The 25370-nt window shown below is 44.9% G+C and overlaps 1 long non-coding RNA gene across 1 annotated transcript; it reads right to left on the bottom strand.

The window, feature by feature from the left end:
• Window positions 1–2287: 2287 nt before the first annotated feature.
• LOC146041865 (uncharacterized) lies at window positions 2288–7819 on the bottom strand. The gene is made up of 4 exons (XR_014463634.1): window positions 7723–7819; window positions 6543–6694; window positions 5188–5312; window positions 2288–2693 (listed from the first exon to the last, which is right to left on the bottom strand). It is a non-coding gene; the product is annotated as an uncharacterized LOC146041865 (long non-coding RNA).
• Window positions 7820–25370: the final 17551 nt, after the last annotated feature.

The raw sequence follows: 25370 nt of genomic DNA, 5'->3' as shown, positions 1-25370 counted from the left end.
CGCATAATAGGCCCTTGATCATTTTCAGCTCCAGGCCCATTTAGACCTTAATCTGGCTCTGCATGCAATGTGTGTGCGATGCGATCCGAAAGCAGTACTGTACGATGCGATGCCCGCGGGAGTGCAAATCGCATTGCACGCTGCTATTGCAGCGTGTATGGCCACCTTTAGACACATAACCCAGCCCATTATTTAACCCCTTCCCGACCAGGCCTTTTTTGTTAATTTTTTTTTTTCCTCCTTGCGTTCAAATAAGCGTAACTTTTTTAATTTTCCGGCTATATAGACACATGAGGGCTTTTTTTTTGCGGGACAAGTTGTACTTTTTAATGGTACCATTTACTATACCGTATAATATTCTGGGGAATCAGGAAATAATTCAATGTGGGGTAAAAAAAAAAAAAAACGCCATTCCACAATTTTGCGCTGGTTACGGTTTTTTTGGAGTTCATAGTTCGTTTAAAATGATGGGTTATCTTTATTCTATGGGTCGTTACGATTCTGGTGATACCAAACTTATATAGTTTTCGTTATGTTTTACCACTAAAAAAAAAAATAGCAACTTTTACGTTTTTTCTAATTTGCGTCGCGTCGCCATGTTCTGCGGCTTATAACTTTTTTATTTTTCCACCTACGGACCTGGGTGAGGGCTCATTTTTTGCGGGCTGAAGTGTACTTTTTAATTAATACCATTATGGGATATGGGCGACTTTCTGATCTCTTTTAGTTATTTTTTTTTGGGTAGGCGATGCGACCAAAAAACGTAGTTTTGGCGTTGGGAATTATTTTCCGTTTACGCCTTTAACCGTGCGGGATAACTAATGTTATATTTTAATAGATCGGACTTTTAGGAACGCGGCGATACCAAATATGTTTATTTTTTTTATTTTTTATTTATTTTTATTTGTGAAATGGGGAAAGGGGGGTGATTTGAACTTTTAATATTTTTTTATTTTTTTTTTATTTTTAAACTTATTTTTTTTTTTTTTTTTTACTTTTACTACAAGGCCCCCTAGTGTACTTGACCACTAGGGGGCGCGATCGCCTGTACTAGGTTCAGCCATAGAGCTCTATGGCTGAACATAGTGATTTTCAGCACTTTCTATTACATCCTGCCTCAGGCAGGATGTAATAGGAATACTGACACGGCCAGCACAGGGGTCTACATTAGACCCCTGGCTACCATGGCAACCGATCGGCACCCTCCGATCTCGCCGCGGGGGGCCCCGATCGGCGCCGGAGGGGGGCGCCCCCCCTCCGATCAGCTATTTAAGCACTGCGGGCGCTTTGCCCGCGGTGCTTAAAGGGTTAAACGGCCACAATCGGCGAACTCGCCGCTCGTGGCCGTGAGAGCAGGTACCTGGCTGTAATATACAGCCATTACCTGCTCTCTTTCAAGCCAGCTCACTCCGTGAGCTGGCTTGATTCCCCCGCAACCGACATATGACGTAAATGTACGTCATATGTCGGGAAGGGGTTAAAAAGTGTCTAAATTAATATAAAAAAATGTACATTTATTAAAAAAAATTGTTATAAACATGTATAATAAAAGACTCACTGTTCTTTTGCTGTTTAACTCTTGTGCAGTCCCTCCTCCTATATCTGCGTAGGCAGGACGCTGAGGATGCCATTACACCTCTCTCATGTCTGAGGCGGAAAGGAGGGGAGAGAAGGAGCAGATGGAAGAAGAGGGGAGGAGATAGAGGGGCCGGAGTGTTGAGGACTGGCAGTGGCACTGGCACAGCACACTGAGAAGAGGGAAGGAAGTGGAGGCGGCGCAGCTGCCTGTTCATCATTTGATTGACAACTGACAGGCACAGGGAGCAATGGGTAAGGGGCGGATCCGGACATGATATGTCATCCAGGCATTCCCAGACAGCGCTACATGCCTCAGCGCAAGTGTCCGTGAGGAAGAGGGGGCAGGTCGCAGAAGGAAGACAGTGTGTGCAAGGTGCAGGGAGCTGCTCATCTTCTCCATACTGCCGCCCGCTGTCAGACAGGCCTGTGGGCGGCATGCAGGCTGTGTACACTTGTGGTGCAGGGAGCAAATCTTTATACTGCCACTCGCCCGTGGGTGGAGTGTAGGAGGCAGTGACAGTGAGGGCTGAGCAGCTTTAGCAGAGCAGGGAGGGAGACTGCCCCTTTTCAGCATGGCGACTCCCTGCTTTGCAGGAGCTGCTGAATGGGTAGCGCAGGCCCTGTATTTATAGTACTGATTCTATTTGTTTATATTATACTATAGTAGAGACTTTTGTAGTATCTATGTACAATGTCACAGTCCGCACTCTATCTGCTTATCTTTCATCCCTTGTGGATTATTATTTATCATTTTTATTATTTTTTATTATATCATTTATTGCTTTATTATGTGTATCGTTGGCTTTATAGAAAAAATGAACCTTGCCATTGCAAACATATGGGTCTGAAAATTCACGTTGTCATGCTTTTTTATGTGAGCTAATTAACTTAATCTTAAAAGTGATCATGCAATGATGGGATGGTATCATCTGAGGACACCGACACACTTTAACGTCGGAGAAACGCGTAAAGTACCGCTCCCAGTGACCTGTTGAAACTGTGGACTCTGCCACCCTTCCACTGCCTGCATGCACAAGAACAACATTGCTGGTTTCTGAATTCCTGCGCCTTGGGATGTCAGATACATGTCTGTGATCTGCCGGCTCCAGTCACACCTGCAAACAATATATTATAAAAATATTTTTCTCTCTATATAGAGTCTGCAGTACCACATACAACAATTTTGTTTATGACAAATGTGAAGAGCTTTCATGTGTGTGATTTAATAGAGTACCAATATGAATGTACCTAACCTTTGTTGAAATAGACTGTTCTCAATGGTGTGAATTAAAGCACAGCCTATTTCATCAATTATTTATACTTCTCTTGTCACATCACATATTCATATTGTCACCGATCCGAGTGGTTAATACAGATGTATGAATTAAATTGAATGGACAGCAATCTATACTGTCCTCTAATAATATCATAGTAATTATCCTGTATTATCCCCTTAAGGAGTCAAACTGAGCAATTATTTGTTAAACAATCTTCATTGAAACAAAGAGTTACAGGGCGAAATGTAATAGGGTGTGATTTTTGGACATGTGCGATTTTTGGTCAAAAACGGCCGAAATCGCACATTTTCCGAGGTACTCTTTACCTAGAAGGGCGCCAGCGATTGAAATCGCGGGCATCGGGGGTAAAAAATCGCGGCTATCGCGGGTAAATCGCGGGTACATTAAAATCGGGTACCCGCGATGACCGCGATTTTCCCATAGGGATCAATGTTAAAAACGGTGATTGACCGCGATTTTAATGTTAAATGCCTCAATGCCCGCGATTTGGCCATAGGAATCAATGTTAAATGGGCCACAGAGCCCTAATAGTCACCGTGAACTCTGAAATGGCCCCCACAATTGTTAACGCCACCCCACGATCAACGTCAACCCGAAGCGTGGCGAGCGCAGCGAGCCCGCGAGGGGCGGCGGTACGCGTCCTCCGACCTTTTCATACCCTACTATCCACGTCAGCGTGGAGTTGAGAATAGAATAGTGTGGCGAGCGCAGCGAGCCCCGCGAGGGGACGCGGATACCTTCACAGGTAAACGCGTCCCCTCGCGGGCTTCACAGGTGTCCGCTTTTCGCCACGGACACCTGTGAAGCCCGCGAGGGGACGCGTATAACTGTGAAGGTATCCGCGTCCCCTCGCGGGGCTCGCTGCGCTCGCCACGCTTCGGGCCTTGGTGGATCCCTGCGCTCGCCACACTATTCTATTCTCAACTCCACGCCGACGTGGATAGTAGGGCATGAAAAGGTCGGAGGACGCGTACCGCCGCCCCTCGCGGGCTCGCTGCGCTCGCCACGCTTCGGGTTGACGTTGATCGTGGGGTGACGTTAACAATTGTGGGGGCCATTTCAGAGTTCACGGTGACTATTAGGGCTCTGTGGCCCATTTAACATTGTTTCCTATGTAAAAATCGCGGGCATTGAGGCATTGAACACTAAAATTGGGTCCAATCTGATTTTTAACATTGGTCCCTATGGGAAATCGCGGCCATCGCGTCGCACCCGATTTTTAGTGCATTCGATGGTCGCGATGGGCGCCCTTCTAGGTAAAGAGTACCTTTTCTGAAAATCGCACATTTAATAGGTTAAAAATCGCTGTAAAAAGCGCACTTTTTACCGCGAAATCGCACATTTTAAAGATGCGATTTTCAGTCACACTGAAAATCGCATCCAGATGTTTTCCCATTGTAAACTATAGAACTCGCATATGTAATAGGATGCGAGTTCTAAAGTCGCATATGGGACCTTACCAAAAAACGCAAAAAAAATAGACCAGCTTCTTGCTGTCGATTTTTACAGAACCATGCACAAATCTGTGTGATCTGTGCATGGTTCTGTCCAAAAAAAGGCTAAAAGTTAAAGTAAAAAAAAAAACGGCGTGGGGTCCCCCCTCCAGAGCATAACCAGCCCCGGGCTGAAAGAGCCGGTCCTGGTTTCATAAAATCACAGGAACAAACAAGTTGGGGTTCCGTGCATTTTATAAAACCAGCACCAGGCTCAAGGGCCAGTCCTGGTTCCCAAAATACGGGGGACAAAATGACTAGGGGTCCCCCGTATTTCAAGAACCAGCACCGGGCCCAACCAGCCAGCAGGGTAATGCCACAGCCGGGGGGAGACTTTTTATACAAGTCCCCCCGGCCAAAGCATTCAGCCCTCTGACCAGTCAGCATGGGCAGGGGTCCTGGGGGAGTGGGGACCCCCCCAAAGAAGGGGTCCCCCCCCTCCAGAACTTACCAGCCCATGCTGAAGCCCGGGGCTGTCCTCGATGCCCCTGGGCTGTGGGCATCGAGCTGATTAATTGTGTAAAAAAATAGAGAAAATCCTATTGTGTATTGCTGTGGAACTATGAGTCCCAGCAAGCCTGCACCACATGCAGGGACTTGGAGAACCACAAGTCCCAGCATGTGGGGCAATAAAGGGCCCGCTGGGACTAGTAGTCCCACAGTACTACAAATAGTTAAAAAAGTACACAAACACACTGACAGTACAAGTTTAATACACACCAAGCCCATTCATCCAACTCACCTATGTTGACACGAAGCTTCGGTCCCCTTGTCCAGTAGAATCCAGAGGGGAGGCTGTGGAGAGAAATCATACTCACCACAGACATCTTCAGCGCTTCTCCGGGTGCCCAGCAGCATTCTTCCCACGGTCCGGTGTTCTGTTGACATCTGAGGCTCCGCCCCCCGACCGGGACTTAGGCCCGCCCATCAGCCAATCGTGGACCTGGAAAACCGGCATGAAGTGATATATTCTTGTTACAGAGTATTACTGTAGATTGTGATATCTTAACCTAATTGTCACTTCGAATATCCACACTGTCACCAATTTTGGTATATTATACTATGTAATTAATTGATTAGACAGTATGTGCAATTTCTGACTAAACTCTGCCGCAAACAGAAAATTTTTAAGTAAACGTCATAACTTGCTCTCTTTTGGAAACATTGTGACTTTTCAAATACATCGCAGTTGCTTCTGGATATCCAGAGATATCCATTAAAAAAATTAACTGTGCCACCCTCTTATTTCAGAAGTATTTAGTGTGAACATTGAATTATTGCACACACTATACAATTGATTTAGACAATACTTGCTGTATAAGTGAGTGCTAGTGCAAGCACTGTGATAGTGCTGTGTACTTTCACTGTATGTTTATTGTATGTTAGCGTCAACGTGTGTCCATTTTATTCTTAATAAACTTAAAATAATAAAAGCTAAGTTTTAAAATCTATTCTCAAAAGCAGTGCCCCCGGCAAAAGAGAGTACTTTTTCTTTCTCTAAACACCTGCAAACAAGCCAGTGACTCCACTCGGGCGTAAGTTTGCCTCTCCTACGAGTGTCTGCCCCCAGCTGAGTGAGTGCTGACAGCTCGCTGCTGTAGCGAGTGGTCCCAGAGTGTCTGTAACACCCTAAAATATTGATGGCACTAAAAGGGTACTACAGTGGGTTAACCAATATGTATATAGTTGTAAATAGTGAGAATAGACACATTTTGTCATACTGCATATGTCTCATAGAGAGTACCTATTGTGGTAAATAAATTGATCCCCATAGGGGACAGTTCTTTAGAACTTTCTTAGAAGACAGTGTCAGTGATTATTTATGTATGAACACAGTGTCAGGTTGCAAATTCCTCATGGAGGACATTGAAAGTGTAAAGAGAAGTTTTCCCCTTTTCTGCAAAGTTGGACTCTTCCACCCTGTACACAGATGGAACTAATTGCTGGGTTGCAGGGGTGGACACCTAGACACCTACAGGGGACGTTTGTCACACTTCAATAAAGTTGTTAAGCCCGTGGGCAGTGAGGACAGGTCTGGACACGCGGGACCTGTTATAAAAGTGTCAGCCGTTGAGAGCTGTTGCGCAGTTTCCTCCAGGAGTTACGGAGAGCAAAGGTGCACAGTCCATCATATGGTGATTTATAACCCTGTGGAGAAAAGATAAGGACTAACCAGAGGTTCAGGAAGCTCCGTGGGTCCTCCTTATCAGCAGTGACATCATAGCAGCTTCACCCAAGCACGACGTGCAGTTCCCAGCAGGGAGGTCCTGGAGGCTGGTCGTTTGGTCATAAGAGGCGGCAACAGGGCGGAGATAAGGCAGAGACCTGAATGACAACACGAACGGGGAGTGGTGAGTGTGGCCCAGCCCCCAGCCTAGCCCATAGCTACACAGAAAAGCACAGCCAGAGGTAGATTGACAGGTACCATATCACGCCTCCCAGCAGCAGCATTACACAGAAAAGCTCAGCCAGAGGCAGACTGTCAGATCCTATATAAACATCTCTTAGCAGCAGCATTACAGCGAGGGACAGAGCCTAGTGTAATGATTATGTGCACATTAAACCTTGCTCAGGTCTTCAGTAGAGGTCGAGACCAGTGATCCATCACATAAAGAGACACTAGCTATTTAGTGTGCACTGACTGTGTAAAGTTACAGGGAAGTTACAGTTGCTGCTACAGAGAGAAGAGGAAAGTCATCAATCCTCCAGTATGACAGGGATCCTTACTTAACCCATGACATCCCTAGTTTTCAAGAACAAACTATAACAATTGTAACTACAGAACATTCAGAAGCTTTGTCTACAATGTGTCCAGTTCTAAAAGTTAACTAAGGAGCTGCATTTATGGTTTATAATCAGCACTTTGCAATTGTACCGTTATAACCTGTAATAATACACCCTTTAAAAGTAGACTGACAGCTAGAGTAAAACACCTAGCTATTGCATTGCAGAGAGAGTTGTAGTGAAGAGATTGCTGCCATAATATTAGCTAGAGACTGAGACAGAAAAAAAGCAGTAAGATCAAAGCTAATTCATGATACAGACACCACACTGAGGAATATAACTGATTCTCCGTTCTGTCGGGAATAAATCATATTCACTTCAACTCTATGCTAAAGTGTACACTAAATTAATGGGAGGACGCTCCCACTACTGACATGCAGTGAAAGTGTATGTTTCAGTGACAGTCAGTTCTAAACTTCAGGAAAATATTTCCTCCGGAAAACATCTCCATAGCTACTACTAAAGGACATACAGGAAAAGTTACGGACCAAGGTAGTTAAATCTGAATTCAAATAGACAGTCACAAACTTTACATAGTTTTGCTCATTCCTCCAAAGGAATTGCCTTACCGTGACATCCACAGTGTGGACTTTGTTTTGTCTTATTTTCAGGGACTTCATATACGATTGTAGTCTGTAAAGTATAATAAGAAAAGCGAAATGTTTTAAAAGTAATACTAAGAAAAGAAATAGCGTTAGAGTTAAAAGCAGGGCTGCAGCCTTAGATAGTTAAAATATCACTATATTTTAGAAGTGGTGCCTATTAATGTGAATGTTATTATATAAGGTGATATGTTGTGATTCCCTTATGTATTGATGTGGTTTTTCTGAATTGTTTATTCTTGTTGTTGGCAAATTGCCATTCACCTTTTGCTCATTCCAGAACAGTGAAGAAGCGTTCCAGTTTAATAAATCTTACTGTTACTGTGACCTTGTATTTCATTGTATAAAGTGTTGCATTGTGATTCATAAGTCAAGTAATTACAGCAGTTACGGGAACAGAACACCAAAAGCCGCTGGATCCTAACGAAAGTATATCCACACCCTAACTCCATACTTACCGGCGTGCTACAAAACTTTGGCGTCTGACGAACAGGATCCATACAAAATGTCGTCGGGGGATAAAGCCTCTTCAGGAGAATCAAATCCGGGAAGCCCGGTAAAAATACCACCAACCAAGACTAGAACACCACCGGAAGAGGCCAATGTGTCTTATACACTGCCAACTATGGCAAGAGGGAACGCCATCACATTACCCTATTTCTTCGGAACACCTTGGCTACCTATGTTTTCTGGAGAAATTCCGAGGAAAGATACCAGCACTTTACGTCAATTTGAGAGAGCATTATACTCTATGTTTAAGTTGTGCACATTGGATGATGAACAAAAAGTAGAAATTCTGGCGGGACAACTAAAGGGATCGGCTTTAAGAGAAGTGTTATCCTGGCCAGAAGAAGAGAAAAAGACAGTAGAACAAGTCTTCAAAAGGTTGGCCACCACCTTTGACATCGCAACATTATCAGAGCTAAAGTCTCAGTTTTATGCCAGGAAGCAAATCGCTGGAGAAAGTTTGAGAGATTTTGCTCTAGGTTTGCTAGAATTACTCCGAGCAATTCAAGAGCTTGATCAGGAGGCAATACCGGAAGTAAATGACACGCTAACCAATCGATTAATAGAAGGGGTAAATGACAGAAACGTGAAAGCACAACTGAAACTTTTGAGGCTACAAAAAGTGGGATGTCCTTTTCTGGATTTCAAGGACGCGGCCGTGAAACTAGTCGGGACCGTCACGTCCGATGAAGTAACGTTTCCCGAGTTGCCTGGTTACCAGGAGCACCCGTCGCGGCAGGCAGGCTTTACTGCGTTGGAAGAGTTAGGAGGGAAGCCTCAGATTGCGGTACAAAGGTCCCAAGCATCTTCATCGGATCCGTCTCTAACCTTGAAAGGGCAAGTCGAAGACTTAACAACTGGAATGGAGGAAATTAAGCGAGAACTTCGAAAATTGGCAAGACAGGGAGCGTCGGGAAGAGATGATAGAGACTGGAATTATAGCCGTCGACCTCCCCGAAATGAATGGAGGTCGAACACGCCAGGGCGAGGACGTAGATCTACGGACCAATTTCGATTCCCAGGGGAGACCCATATGCCGCAGGTGTGGACGAAGCGGACACATAGAACGAGTTTGCAGACAGGAAGACAATTTAAACCCACATGCCCCGGGGACGGAGACCGGTCCTCGGGGAAACCAGATGCAATAGGTCCAACTCAGGAAGACTGGTGCCCCAAGTTCGTGGGGCCGTGCCCTGTCCTACCAATTGTCTTGGATGGGGTAAAGCTTATGGCCACGTTAGACACAGGATCACAGGTTTCAACGATACAAATTGATGTATTACAACATTATTGGGACAAAAGAAACCACTTGTCTCCTCCTCCCTCCTGGTTACGACTGTTAGCCAGCAATGGTTTAGATATCGTCTGTGAAGGGTACTGTGAAATGGACATTCGCCTGAATAAAACTTTATTGCCGGTTCAGGGGTTCCTTGTCACTCCAGGAGTGAACCAGAATATCCCTGCCATAATCATCGGCATGAATATACTACAACATTGCCCAGAAGAATTGATTGGAGCATTGAAAGAGGAATTAACACATGCTTCCCCGAAAGTTCAGCAAGCTTTACAAAAGACCATTAGAATCCTGCAAAATCAACAACGGTTTGTCAACTCTTACGGAGAAGTTGGAAAAGTGAAGGTGGCGGACAAAAGAGCGATTGTATTACAACCCAACTCAGAAACCATCATCTGGGGAAAGGCGAGGTGCGGGCTGGCTGGAAAGGCATATGACGCCCTGGTGGAACCGTGTCGTTTATTTCATCAGAAGGACATCGTTGTTGCAAGAGCCTTAGTCACCGTAAAAAATGGTCGTCTGCCAGTACGCATCCTGAACCCACACGATCATGTTGTTTGTCTACATATGCCGTGATCTATGTATGAATCTTGTAGTCATATGTACTGTTTTTTTAATACCTTTGCTTGTATATCTGTATTGTTCACAAATTATTTTCGTTTAATGTTCATTGTATGTGGACATTTTATGATAAATAAAGATTCTATTCTATACATCGCAACCAAACTATGGCCAAATTATTGTGGACAGATTTCCAACATATCCATGATATCCTAACCATGAATATGAAGACTGTTGATTCTGCCCAAGTGAAAGAAGAACAACCGGTCCAATGGTGGGAGAAAATTCATATTGGAGAAGAAACGACTCCTAGCGAGCTCAGAGAGGGAGTTCTGGAGATCGTGAAGAAAAATTCGGCCACTTTTAGCCAATACGAAGCTGATTTCGGTAAAGTGGAAACCATAAGACATTACATTCCCACGGAAAATGCTGCCCCTATTAAAGAACGTTATAGACCCTTGGCGCAAGCATTATACCAACCTGTACGAAAAATGCTGGAAGAAATGCAGACATCCGGTGTCATCCATGAGAGTTACAGCCCTTGGGCAGCCCCAATTGTCATCGTGCAGAAGAAAGATGGTAATTTGAGATTCTGTGTAGATTACCGCAAGTTGAATCAGATTACACACAAGGACGCGTATCCGTTACCCCGCATTGAAGAAGCACTCACCGCTCTGAAATCAGCTACCTATTTCTCGACCTTAGACTTAACTTCAGGACATTGGCAGATTGAAATGGCTCCAGAGGATCGAGAGAAAACGGCCTTCACGACTCCGATGGGCTTATATGAGTTCGATCGCATGCCCTTTGGCTTATGCAATGACCCCAGTACCTTCCAAAGAGCCATGGAGCATTGCTTGGGTCACCGTAATTTCGACATGGTGCTGATATATTTAGACGACATTATCATCTACTCTCAGACCTACCACGAGCACTTGAAACATTTAGATGAGGTCTTCAAACGACTAGCCGATTATGGGTTGAAAGCAAAGCCGTCTAAATGCCATTTACTTAAAGAAAGTTTCAAATTCCTCGGTCACATTGTGAGTGCAGAAGGGATTGTGCCCGATCCTGACAAAATCTCTGTCATCAAAGATTGGCCCGTACCAACGACCGTTAAAGAAGTACGCAGTTTCTTAGGCTTTGTCGGCTATTATAGAAGATTTATTAAAAACTTTGCCCAAGTTGTAAACCCAATCCATGCTCTACTCCGTGGGATAGACAAACATCACCAAAGTAAAAATGTTCATATTGGCCCTTATTCTAATCTGTGCGGTACGGCCCGCGTGCGGCCGTACCGCCGATGTTTTCACTCTGCACATGCGCAGAGGTCACTCTGCGCATGTGCAGGCGAATTCGCCGCACACAAAAATTATACGCCGCAAAGGGGGCGTATAGGGGCGTGAGGGGCTTGATAGCCTCATTTACCTATGTATACGCCCCGCGTTTCATGGGCGTTCCCATGCAAACGCGGGGCGTATGCATGGTAATGAGGCTATGACGCCAGTGATGGGGGCGGAAAGCTGACATCGCCGGATGTCAGCTCTCCGCCCAAATACAAGCTTTCACACGGACGATTGTCCGTGTGGTCTAAGCTTGCGTGAGCGGGGGGAGCGTGCGGCCCTGCCTTCGATGGTCGTCGACCATCGAATGCAGGGGGCAGCTCCCACCATGGTGGAGGCGTACGCCCCACCATTTTCATGCGGATCGCCAGCCATCCGCGTACGGACGGCCGTGGCGATCCGTCTTGTAGGCGGGGTTTGGTTTGTGCGGCCGGAGCAACGTATGCGGCTCCGGCCGCACAGACCAGAATAAGGGCCATTGTCTGGAGCAAGGACCAACAGGATGCCTTTGAGAAACTCAAGCACATGATGACCGAGACTCCCATCCTTGCCTACCCCAATTACAGTCAGCCGTTTAACCTGTACACAGATGCTAGCTATCAGGGACTCGGTGCTGTCCTCGCGCAAAAACAGTTCGGACAAGAGCGTATAGTAGCTTACGCGAGCAGAAGTTTAAAAAGAACCGAACGAAATGACACGAACTATAGTGCTTTTAAACTCGAATTACTGGCTCTGGTGTGGGCAGTCACCGAAAAGTTCAAAGACTATCTTTTAGCGACCCCATTTACAGCTTACACAGACAATAACCCGGTGGCCCACTTGTCCTCTGCACAACTTGGGGCACTCGAACAGCGCTGGTGCTCCCGGTTAGCCAATTATCAGTTTACCATTAAATATCGCACGGGCCGAAGTAACAGCAATGCAGACGCTTTTTCTCGCATCCCTGGTGAACTCCTGGCAGATGATGAGGAAGACGCTTGGGAAGAAGTTGAAATGCCGAATTTCCATGCGCAATTCGTGAGACAACACTTAAATGTCCTTGGACAACAAAGGGAGTCTATACACCATAACAACGAGTTCGATGAGGCTGAGACCAATGTAAATTGGAGACAGATCCAAACTGACAGTCCGATCCTCAAGAAATTAAAAAACCTGTTAACGTCCAGTGAGTCTTGGGAGAAAGAAGGGGAACTCGAAGCAGAACCAGAACTAGTCAAGTTGTGGAGACAAAGGAACCGATTGTACATACAGAAGGGACTGTTGATACGCTCTATGATCGATCCGAAAACTCACTGCTCTGTCTCTCAGATTGTTATTCCACGCCAGCAACGGAGTAAGATTTTACACGCCTATCATGATCAGTCTGGGCATATGGGAATGGACAGATTGGAGAACACAGTACGACGACGCTTCTATTGGGTCGATCTAAGAAAAGATATAGAAGAGTGGTGCAGAAATTGTTCTGGCTTTGCTAGGAAAGGAAAGCCATCATATACCCAAAGGGCACCTCTCCATCCAATTGTAAGCAGTCATCCGTTACAACTGGTCTCTATCGATCACGTGAAGCTGGAAAATAGTCGGACTGGTTATCAATATGCCGTGACGATCATTGATCACTTCTCGAAATTTGCTGTTGCTCTGCCGGTTAAAGACTTGTCCGCACAAACCACAGCTGAAATATTCTGGCGAGCATTTGTCCGGCCGTATAATTATCCCAAACAGATACTTACCGATCAGGGGGCCGCCTTTGAATCCAAACTCTTTCACGAACTATGCACACTATACGGCTGTAAGAAAATTCATACTACTGCTTATCACCCCCAAGGCAATGGCGTCTGTGAAAGATTGAATCGTACGGTGATCAATATTCTTCGAACCATCCCAGAAGTAGAGAGAATTGAATGGCCCCTGCTCCTACCAGAAGTGATATTTGTGTATAATAACACCGTACATAGCTCGACTGGATTCACCCCCTACTATTTGTTATTTGGTCGTGAGGGAAGATTGCCTGTGGATGAGAAGTTGTATGTGCTACCGTACGGCCCTTGTGAAGACCTTCCTCACCATGAATGGGTGAGAAATCATCAAAAAAGACTCCAAGAAGCATACCAGATCGTGGATCGACAGATGAAGTCTAAACATCAGAAACAAATTGAATATTATGACAAGTCTGCTCAGGCAAAACCTCTGAACTTGGGAGACCTCGTTTGGAAAAGAAAAAATGTGCGAAGTAGCAAATTGGATGCTCACTGGGAAAAGCAGCCGTGTATTGTAACAGACATTTCAAGGGCCGATCTGGACGTCTACCAGATTTCCAAGGTCGGCGAAGAAACAAAAATGACTGTACACAGAAATCAATTGAAACCTTGCGTAATTCCGGCTGGGGATGAACTGTTGACCCCACCATGCAGAGTCGAAAGGAGTATCGATGCTGAATCCGTAGATAATAGCCAAAAGAGTTCTGACATGTGGGATATGTTTTGGCCTATGCATGGTAATATGTTGATATCTATCCCTGTCCGTTCAGGTCCAGTATTGGGTAAACCTGGACCATGCCTTGATGGAGATGAGTCATATGCCGGCTCACCAGCTGCCCTCACATTTGATCTACCAGTGGAATCAGATGATGAAGTAATAAATGACTCAGTGCTCTTGAGAAGGTCTAGCAGAACCAACAAAGGGGTTCTCCCTGTACGATATCAATGTTAAGGTTAAGGGTCAGGGAATGGTTGCTTGTGGGCACGCAACTTCAGCGGGGGAATATGTAACACCCTAAAATATTGATGGCACTAAAAGGGTACTACAGTGGGTTAACCAATATGTATATAGTTGTAAATAGTGAGAATAGACACATTTTGTCATACTGCATATGTCTCATAGAGAGTACCTATTGTGGTAAATAAATTGATCCCTATAGGGGACAGTTCTTTAGAACTTTCTTAGAAGACAGTGTCAGTGATTATTTATGTATGAACACAGTGTCAGGTTGCAAATTCCTCATGGAGGACATTGAAAGTGTAAAGAGAAGTTTTCCCCTTTTCTGCAAAGTTGGACTCTTCCACCCTGTACACAGATGGAACTAATTGCTGGGTTGCAGGGGTGGACACCTAGACACCTACAGGGGACGTTTGTCACACTTCAATAAAGTTGTTAAGCCCGTGGGCAGTGAGGACAGGTCTGGACACGCGGGACCTGTTATAAAAGTGTCAGCCGTTGAGAGCTGTTGCGCAGTTTCCTCCAGGAGTTACGGAGAGCAAAGGTGCACAGTCCTATATGGTGATTTATAACCCTGTGGAGAAAAGATAAGGACTTACCAGAGGTTCAGGAAGCTCCGTGGGTCCTCCTTATCAGCAGTGACATCATAGCAGCTTCATCCAAGCACGACGTGCAGTTCCCAACAGGGAGGTCCTGGAGGCTGGTCGTTTGGTCATAAGAGGCGGCAACAGGGCGGAGATAAGGCAGAGACCTGAATGACAACACGAACGGGGAGTGGTGAGTGTGGCCCAGCCCCCAGCCTAGCCCATAGCTACACAGAAAAGCACAGCCAGAGGTAGATTGACAGGTACCATATCACGCCTCCCAGCAGCAGCATTACACAGAAAAGCTCAGCCAGGGGCAGACTGTCAGATCCTATATAAACATCTCTTAGCAGCAGCATTACAGCGAGGGACAGAGCCTAGTGTAATGATTATGTGCACATTAAACCTTGCTCGGGTCTTTAGTAGAGGTCGAGACCAGTGATCCATCACATAAAGAGACACTAGCTATTTAGTGTGCATGGACTGTGTAAAGTTACAGGGAAGTTACAGTTGCTGCTACAGAGAGAAGAGGAAAGTCATCAATCCTCCAGTATGACAGGGATCCTTACTTATCCCATGACATCCCTAGTTTTCAAGAACAAACTATAACAATTGTAACTACAGAACATTCAGAAGCTTTGTCTACAATGTGTCCAGTTCTAAAAGTTAACTAAGGAGCTGCATTTATGGTTTATATTCAGCACTTTGCAATTGTACCGTTATAACCTGTAATAATACACCCTTCAAAAGTAGACTGACAGCTAGAGTAAAACACCTAGCTATTGCATTGCATTGCAGAGAGAGTTGTAGTGAAATGATTGCCGTAATATTAGCTAGAGACAGAAAAAAAGCAGTAAGATCAAAGCTAATTCATGATACAGACACCACACTGAGGAATATAACTGATTCTCCGTTCTGTCGGGAATAAATCATATTCACTTCAACTCTATGCTAAAGTGTACACTAAATTAATGGGAGGACGCTCCCACTACTGACATGCAGTGAAAGTGTATGTTTCAGTGACAGTCAGTTCTAAACTTCAGGAAAATATTTCCTCCGGAAAACATCTCCATAGCTACTACTAAAGGACATACAGGAAAAGTTACGGACCAAGGTAGTTAAATCTGAATTCAAATAGACAGTCACAAACTTTACATAGTTTTGCTCATTCCTCCAAAGGAATTGCCTTACCGTGACATCCACAGTGTGGACTTTGTTTTGTCTTATTTTCAGGGACTTCATATACGATTGTAGTCTGTTAAGTATAATAAGAAAAGCGAAATGTTTTAAAAGTAATACTAAGAAAAGAAATAGCGTTAAAGTTAAAAGCAGGGCTGCAGCCTTAGATAGTTAAAATATCACTATATTTTAGAAGTGGCGCCTGTTAATGTGAATGTTATTATATAAGGTGATGTGTTGTGATTCCCTTATGTATTGATGTGGTTTTTCTGAATTGTTTATTCTTGTTGTTGGCAAATTGCCATTCACCTTTTGCTCATTCCAGAACAGTGAAGAAGCGTTCCAGTTTAATAAATCTAACTGTTACTGTGACCTTGTATTTCATTGTATAATGTGTTGCATTGTGATTCATAAGTCAAGTAATTACAGCAGTTACGGGAACAGAACACCAAAAGCCGCTGGATCCTAACGAAAGTATATCCACACCCTAACTCCATACTTACCGGCGTGCTACATGTCCGCCCCTAGCTGAAGGAGTGTTGACGGCTCACTGCCGTAGTGACTGGTTCCTAGCTACAGTTAGCTGTATGTGAGCAGCAGCCGCAATTGACCCTACACCCCGGCTCTACTACCTATGCCGGTACTGCAGATTGGTCTGAGCTACTGAAATGTATTATCCCAAGCGTAAACCCTTTAATTCCATGGGATATGGTCTGGACATTGGTCTCACAACTGTACAACCAATCGCCCTCAGGGTGAAACAGATTCAGAGATTTCCTAAGCTTAAAACAACCTAATTGTGGCTACACTGGAATATAAAAATTAACCAGTCTATATCCAGTGTCTATACACAGTGGAAAAAGCCTATGGGACTTGCAATCATAAAGAAGGGTTGATTATTGTCCACAGTTTTTTTTAATGCTTTTTACTAACATCTTTTGATGTATATGCATATATTTAAATTTGATTGTGTTTTTTATGTGTGAAAAATATTGTAATACATTTTTCAAGGTACTTGTTTCCTAGCATGGCGCCCACGATTTTAATCTTATTACATCGTTTTGATCGCATCGATCGCAATATCGGCGTGGAGTTGATTTTATATAGTGTGGCAAGCGCAGCGAGGCACAGAGCCCAAAGCGTAGCGAGCGGTCGCGGATAACTTCACATGTATTCCGCGCGGGCTCGCCACACTATATAGAACCAACTCCACGCCGACGTGGATAGTCGCTGTATGAAAAGGTCGGAGGACTCGTAACACCTACCCTCGTGGGCTTGCTGCGTTTGCGACATTTCGGGTTGACGTTGATAGTGGGGGTGGCGTTAACAATGGAGGTGCATTTTACATAGTAATCACCGTTTTACTATTTTACATAGTAAAACGGATTTGCGTTGATAGTGGGGGTGGCGTTAACAATGAGGGTGCATTTTACATAGTAATCACCGTTTTACTATTTTACATAGTAAAACGGATTTGCGTTGATAGTGGGGGTGGCGTTAACAATGAGGATGCATTTTACATAGTAATCACCCATTAGAGTGCCTGTACAATTAGAAATCGCATCGCATCGCATTGCATGCCATTGTAATGGCATGCGATGCGATGTGATATTAAAATTGTACAGTGCGGCTCTTAGGACCGGAAAATCGGGTCCCATCGCATACCAACGCATACCACTAATTAAGGCATGCGATGGTATGCGATGGGCGCCGTGCTAGGAAACAAGTACCTTTTTCAATTTTGGAAAGTATTAGTGTTACATGTGCGCTCTCTAGAATCCTTTTCCTTGTAATTATTGCTCCCATTTCACACACCATCTCTAGAATCCTTTTCCCTGCAGTTATTGCTCCCAGCTCCCCATCATCAGATCACCTCTATTATAAAACAATTAACTTCAACCCATCGATCACATACCAACCCCAGATGTCAACACTCCCCACTTCTATTGTTTTTGTTCAGTACCAGGGGGACAGGGACTTTTCCCCCAGGAGTGTAGGCCGCTAAGGGTTATCTCTAAGCGTTGTGTAAATCTTCCCACTGAATATTGTTACCTACCTGGCTGATGTAACGACCAGTGGCGCCGCTGATGGCTGCCTAGGTGCTGGGAAGCTCGGCATGAATGTGTTCCCCGCATGTAATGTCTTAACAAATGGATGTAATGCCCCCCCACCATCCCTGCTCGATACTGCACTGTAATCCACAAAAAATTCCTAGTGTGCACAAGCACACATGGCCAATAAAGTTGATTCTGATATGCTCTGGACAGTTGTAGTGCACCAATTTGACCAGTATCTGTATATTTTCTGGACTCCATCAGTACATTTGTACTACATCTGCAACCTTTACATTTACTATATACTACTTGACTTCGTCAGTGTCCCTACACTGCAGCTACTATTATTCTGCCTTTTTTAGTAATGCATATATTCGGTACTTGTGTATTATCATCATGGCGCCAGTTACGTAGTCAGCGTAGTGTCCCTGTCAGAATCACTGTATTGTACCCGCGGCCATTATAGTCAGCGTAGTCAGCGTCCCTGTCAGTATCAGCGTTGTGTTCCTGCAGCCAGCCTAGTTAGCATAGTCAGCGTAGTCAATGGCCCAGTCAGTATCAGCGTCATGTTCCCTCAGCCAGCATAGTCAGTAAGTTCGCGGCTACCCGGAGCTTACATAGTTAGCGTAGTCAGTCAGCGTTACGTAGTCAGTCAGCGTTGTGTCAGCGCTTATTACATTGTGTGGAAACTAGAGATGTGCACCGGCCACTTTTCGGGTTTTGGGTTCTGATTACCTTGAGGTTTTGGGTTCTAATGGGTTTTGGCAAAACACCTCCTAAGTGTTTTGTGTTTGGATTTTTTTGGGTTTTGGGTTCTGATTTTTTTGTTAAAAATGCATAAAAACAGCTAAAATCGCAGAATTTGGTGTGTTTTTTTGCTCCTACGCTATATTGACCTCAATAACATTCATTTACACTCATTTCCAGTGTATTCTGAACACCTGACACCTCACAATATTGTTTTTATTGCCAAAGTTTGCACTGAGGTAGCTGGATAACTATGCTAAGCCACACAAGTGTGCGGCACAAACACGTGGCTCATGTAAGAGTGGCACTGCAGCGGCAGACATGATGGCAGTTTAAAAAAATAGGCCCATAAAAGATACCTATCTGGCTTGATCATGCACTGTTTACCATGTGCAGCCAAGGAGCGGTGGGCATTTTGTGCAGCACAGAGTTTGTCTGCAAGTGTGTAACTGTTTTGATCACTTTAACATCCAACAAGACCCCTATCTGGCTTGATTGTGTGATAATGTAATCTGATTGTTTAATTTTGTGATTATTATTCATTTATTATTACCAGTCGTCTCTTAAATCATTGCCTAATGGGTGTAGGGGAGTGGGCTAATCAATTTTAAGGTGGCAGATGGAAGATGTAATGTAATGTAAACCATCACTAGCATTGGTTGCAGCAGTGGCAGTAACTGATGGACCCGGCTGTGCAGATAGGGAGGATGCTGACAGCGATGATGTCAAAGGGAGAGCCAGCGAACTGTTGCTCCATGCAGCGCTGGAAAACTTCGCTGCCCGTGGTGATGCCATAGGGCATGCGTAACCATCACTAGCATTGGTTGCAGCAGTGGCAGTAACTGATGGACCCGGCTGTGCAGATAAGGAGGATGCTGACAGCGATGATGTCAAAGGGAGAGCCAGCGAACTGTTGCTCCATGCAGCGCTGGAAAACTTCGCTGCCCGTGGTGATGCCATAGGGCATGCGTAGGAAGACATAGCACCCAATAGGGGTCATGAAGGCAGTAAGCATGGAAGAGGCTCTGTCCAGAGGGATCTTCCAAAACCCACACATGGCATTCAGGGTGCTAAAGACCGTTGCACCTGGCATGTCAGTGATCACCTGCTCGATGGTGCAGAGTGTGTATCTGTTTTGGTCAGTTTAATATTTCATAAGACCCCTATCTGTCTTGATTGTGATTATGATTATTTATAATTAATTTCATCTGATTTTTAATTTGGTGATTAGTAATATTATTCATTTATTATTTATTATTACCATTCGTCTCGTCAATCATTGCCTAATGGGTGGAGGGGAGGGGGCTAATCAATGACTAGGTGGCAGCTGGAAGAGTTCTATCTGGCTGCGACTTCTGTAACTCTATTGATCGCTAGGGTGGATTCAGGTGATCTGGCTCGCTAGGCGGGTGTTCCCTTTGCTCACTGCTTCACATGCGTCCCTCGTGAAGTTGCGCACTCTGTCGAGGAGGATGTCCTTTTCCGGTAGAGAAGTACTGATCTTCTCTCAAGGTGTTACGACTCGTAGCTGCACTCCCCTGCTACAACCTCAAAACAAGCACCAAGACCCCTATCTGGCTTGATTGTGCACTGTTTACACAGTGCAGCCGAGGAGCAGTGGGCGATTGGTGCAGCAATCAGTGGAATGCAAAGAGTTATATGCATTTCAAAGACAAGTCCCTCATACAAATGACTTTCAGCAGTGGGCACCAGACCAGACAGGTAAAAAAAAATTTAGCCGCCCAAAAAGAAGTGTAATTGCAGCCGGCCAAAAAGAAGTGTAATTGCAGCCGCCCACAAAGAAGTTTAATTGCAGCCGCCCACAAAGAAGTTTAATTGCAGCCGCCCAAAAAGAACTGTAATTGCAGCCGCCCACAAAGACGTGTAATTGCAGCCGCCCACAAAAAAAGTTTAGCCGCCCAAAAACAAGTGTAATTGCAGCCGCCCCCAAAGAAGTGTAATTGCAGCCGCCCAAAAAGAAGTGTAATTGCAGCCTTCCTGCCCCAGCCCTGACTCCCCCAGGTCAGGGAGATCACATTCTCACCCATGAAGGTGCAGCAATGAGGTGGAATGCAAACAGTTATATGCATTGAAAAGAGACAAGTCCCACATTAAAAATGACTCTCAGCAGTGGGCACCTGACCAGACAGGTAAAAAAAACTTTAGCCGCAACCAGTTGCCGGAGTCAGAGTGCACTACTTTCTTGGAGACTGCGGCTGTGCGTGATGCTGTGCGGGAACCCCGGCGCCGCCATCGCCGCTACCGGACACCTGTGAGAGACATGTTTAAGCAGCCATGAGTTAATATCCAGCCTATGATCACACCACAGTGAAGACAATTTTGACGTTACAGTAAATATAGATAACATGGATGAACATGCAAAGGCTCCCTTTAGAGCGAAACTTGCGGAAAATAAGCCTCTACATAACTTTACCATCCCTAAGATAAAGATAGATAGTTAAAAAGTTTGTTTTGTCCATTGCACACCAAACCGAAGAGAATTTGGTGAAATCATGGATACTCTCGATAAGGAACTGCTAAATATGGGCTGCGAGTTGAAGTCATCGTGGACTTTTTTTGACCTGAAGCTTGTCATTAATAATGATTTGGAGCAAAACTTTTTTGAAAAAAGGTGTTGTGTGGTAAAGTCAAGAAAATTAACACTAATACTGCAATGAAAGTAGCCTTGGATCCAACGCCGAATTTTGACAGTCACATATCAAAAAAAGCACCACAATGGAATGATCCTTTAGATGAGCAGATTACAAATTCCTTGATATACGTGTATGAATATGACAGCAACTTTAGGCCTGTGGAAACACCGAGACATTGTCTTCCGATTGCTTTAGTAGATGCCACTTATATAGGGCAAAAAGCGGCTACATCTTCAGGACAAGTACGACTCCAACCCAAATTTTCATCCGGAAATGATTCATTACCAGGCCATACAGTGGCTCAACGTATAGGAAAAGGAAAATATGCCACTATTATTTATAAAAGTGTTCGTCCAAAGGTTCAGAAACCCGAGCAACAGAATTGCCCCCCAAAATGCCCAGAAGAAATAGCACAGGCTATTTATCCAGGTTATATTATCCCAATGGCACCAACTGTGTTTCAGGAGCAAGTTACTGTTCCAGAAATAAGTACATTCCATCAAAACAATCTTATTACTCTAGAGAATTTACTGACTTCGTCTATGGTGATTACATCAAAATCTATGAAAGACCCAAGACTCTTAAAGAGATATGATCATGAAGCACCAATATCAGCTGATCAGTACCCAACTGGTCATCAAACAGAAACCAATCTTTATTGTGAAAACAAGGTATCAAGTGGCAAAGAAAAGGAAGCCAGTGATGAGAATTTTGTAAGCTGTAAAAGTATTATCAAGGAAACATCACTTTACTTAAGTTTTGAGGAAAGGCGTTTATCGGACCATTTCATGAATAAAGAACAGTTGATGAAGAAATTAAAGAAGTATTCATCGTTCTTGTCATTAAATAAAAAGGAGAGAGATGTGAAGGTCAAATCATTACAAAGGTTATCTGATGAGGAAAAAGCAGTTCTCTCTAAAAGGCTATGCACATATGACAAATACTACACAATGTTTGCAAATCAATTAAAAATTGAAAAGGGGGTCGAGAAGGTTTGTACAGCTTTATCTCCTAAAAAAAATTCCAACAACTTGTTCCGAATCAACTGTGTCTTTTAGTATGTCAGCCTGTACAACTAACGGCAAAGAAAGTGACTATCTTCAAAACTAAAGCATTTTTGCCGCTTCAGAAACTGATAGTGCTCAAGGTGAAGGCAGTCAGTGTACACCTCAGAATGCTAACCAAATACACAAAGTCCATGCAAAGATAAAGGATATTGTAAAAGAAAATTGCACTGACAAGTCTTCAACTTACAAAAACCAAGCTATGTATAAAACTGCTGTAACTGGAAAACTAAAAAAAAACTTTAGCCGCCCCCAAAGAACTTTAATTGCAGCCGCCCAGGCTTGATTCTGATTATGATTGATTGATTGATTATGATTAATAATTATGATGTGCCTGATCCTGACCCTGATGTGCATTAAAAATGACTCTCAGCAGTGGGCACCAGACCAGACAGGTAAAAAAAAGTTTAGCCGCCCAAAAAGAAGTGTAATTGTAGCCTTCCTGCCCCAACCCTGACTCCCCCAGGTCAGGGAGATCACATTCTCACCCATGAAGGTGCAGCAATCAAGTGGAATGCAAACAGTTGTATGCATTGAAAAGACAAGTCCCTCATATGAATGACTCTCAGCAGTAGGAATAATGAATGGTGATGCAAGATGGAATTGTCCTTGGGCCCTCCCACCCACCCTTATGTTGCGAAAATAGGACATGCACACTTTAACAAACCAAACATTTCAGCGACAGGGCCTAAAAAACTGTGGCTGAAATGATTGGTTTGTTTGGGCCCCCACAAAAAATAAACCAATTCATAATATCTCCCTGTATAAACTGGCTCTACAGCAACAAGATGTCATAGTCACTCATCATCATCATCCTCCTCCTCCTCCTCCTCCTCTGATTCCTCGCCCCCTTCAGTGTGTACTTCCTCATTCTCAGAGATTATCAATTCGTCCCCGCTGGACTCCACAATCACAGGTCCAGTTATAATCTCTGGAGGCAATTCCTGGTCTTCATTGAATAAGTGATAATTCATTTTTATAAACATCATTTTCTCAACATTTTTCGGGAGCAACCTCCTTCGCCGCTCACTGACCAGGTTCCCCGCTGCACTGAATACTCTTTCGGAGTACACACTGGAGGGGGGACAACTCAGGTAAAATAGAGCAAGTTTGTACAGGGGTTTCCAAACTGCCTTTTTTTCCTGCCAGTACAGGTAAGGACTGTCTGAAATGTCTACTTGGATGCTGTCACAAAAGTAATCATCCACCATTTTTTCAATGTTGACAGCATCCAATGCACCGACAGTAGACATGTCAGCAATCGTTGGCAGGTCCTTGAGTCCGGACCAGATGTCCAAACTCCCTCCTGCCTGCCCTGCATTCCCGCCAGTGGGTTGTGTGGGAAATCGCAGCTGTTTCCTCACAGGCACAGGTGTGGGAGAAAATGAGAGAGGAGCTGGGGCCGTGTCACGGTGCCCTTCAGATGACAATCTCCTGACCAGCAGGTCTTTGCACCTTTGTAGACTTGTGTCTGCCGGAAACAGAGACACAACATACGCTTTAAACCGAGGATCGAGCACTGTGGCCAAAATGTATTCCTCTGACGTTAACAGACTGACCACCCTCATATCCTGGCAAAGCGTATGGAGGGCTTCATCCACAATAGCGACATGCTTTGCGGAATCGCTCCGCTTTAGCTCCTCCTTCACTTTCTCCAGCTGCTTTTGTAACAGCCTGATCAGGGGAATCACCTGACTAATGCAGGCAGTGTCGGAACTGACTTCACGTGTGGCTACTTCAAACGGCTGGAGAACCTTGCACAACACGGAAATCAGCCTCCACTGCGCTTGAGTCAGGTGCAGCCCCGCTCCTCTGCCTATGTCATAGGTGGCTGTGTAGGCTTGAATGGCCTTTTGCTGCTCCTCCATCCTCTGCACCATATAGAGGGTGGAGTTCCAGCGCGTCACCACCTCTTGTTTCAGCTGATGGCAGGGCAGGTTGCGGAGTTTTTGCTCCCGCTCCAGCCTTCGGCAGGCTGTGGCAGAATGCCGAAAGTGTCCGCAAATTTTGCGTGCCACCGCAAGCATCTCCTGCACACTCCTGTCATTTTTTATGAAATGCTGCCCCACCAAATTTATTGTGTGGGCAAAACATGGCACGTGCTGGAAATTGCCCATGTTTAATGCCCGCACAATGTTACTGGCGTTGTCCGACACCACAAATCCCCAGGAGAGTCTAAGGGGGGTAAGCCACAGGGAGATGATTTCCCTCAGTTTCTCTAAGAGGTTGTCGGCGTTGTGCCTCTTCTTGAAACCGGTGATACACAGCGTAGCCTGCCTAAGAAGGAGCTGGCATGCAGGAGATGCTGCTGCTGCTGCTGCGGACGGTGATGCATCTACCCAGTGGGCTGTCACAGTCATATAGTCCTTAGTTTGCCCTGATCCACATGTCTGTAGTTAAGTGTACAGTGGGTACAGCCGCATTTTTCAGGGCACTGAGGACACTTTTTCTGACCTCCCTGTACATCGCGGGTATCGCCTGCCTAGTGAAGTGGAATCTAGACGGGATTTGGTACCGGGGACACAATACCTGCATCAACCGTTTAAATCCCACTCCATTGATGGCGGACACCGGACGCACGTCTAACACCAACATAGCTGTCAAGGCCGCAGTTATCCGCTTTGCCATAGGATGACTGCTGTCGTATTTCATCCTCATGGAAAATGACTGTTGGACGGTCAATTGCTTAGTGAAAGACGTAGCGGTCTTACGACTTCCCCTCTGGGATGATGACTGACTTCCCCTCTGGGATGATGACTGACTTCCAGGAGCAGCAGCAGCAGCGGCAGTAGTAGTAGTAGTAGGCGTAGTGCTGCAGGATCCTCCGGAGGAATCTATGGAGTCATTCATGCAGGTGAGATGGACTGCAGGACTCCCCCCTATCCGGATCGAGGAGGAATTTGTCGAGGAGGG

This window comes from Crinia signifera, chromosome 19 (genome assembly GCF_055691185.1).
Source record: "Crinia signifera chromosome 19, ASM5569118v1, whole genome shotgun sequence".
In the NCBI taxonomy this organism is placed as follows: Eukaryota; Metazoa; Chordata; class Amphibia; order Anura; family Myobatrachidae; genus Crinia; species Crinia signifera.
The sequence above is the reverse complement of the archived record's forward strand: the minus strand, read 5'-3'. Positions and strand labels throughout refer to the sequence as shown.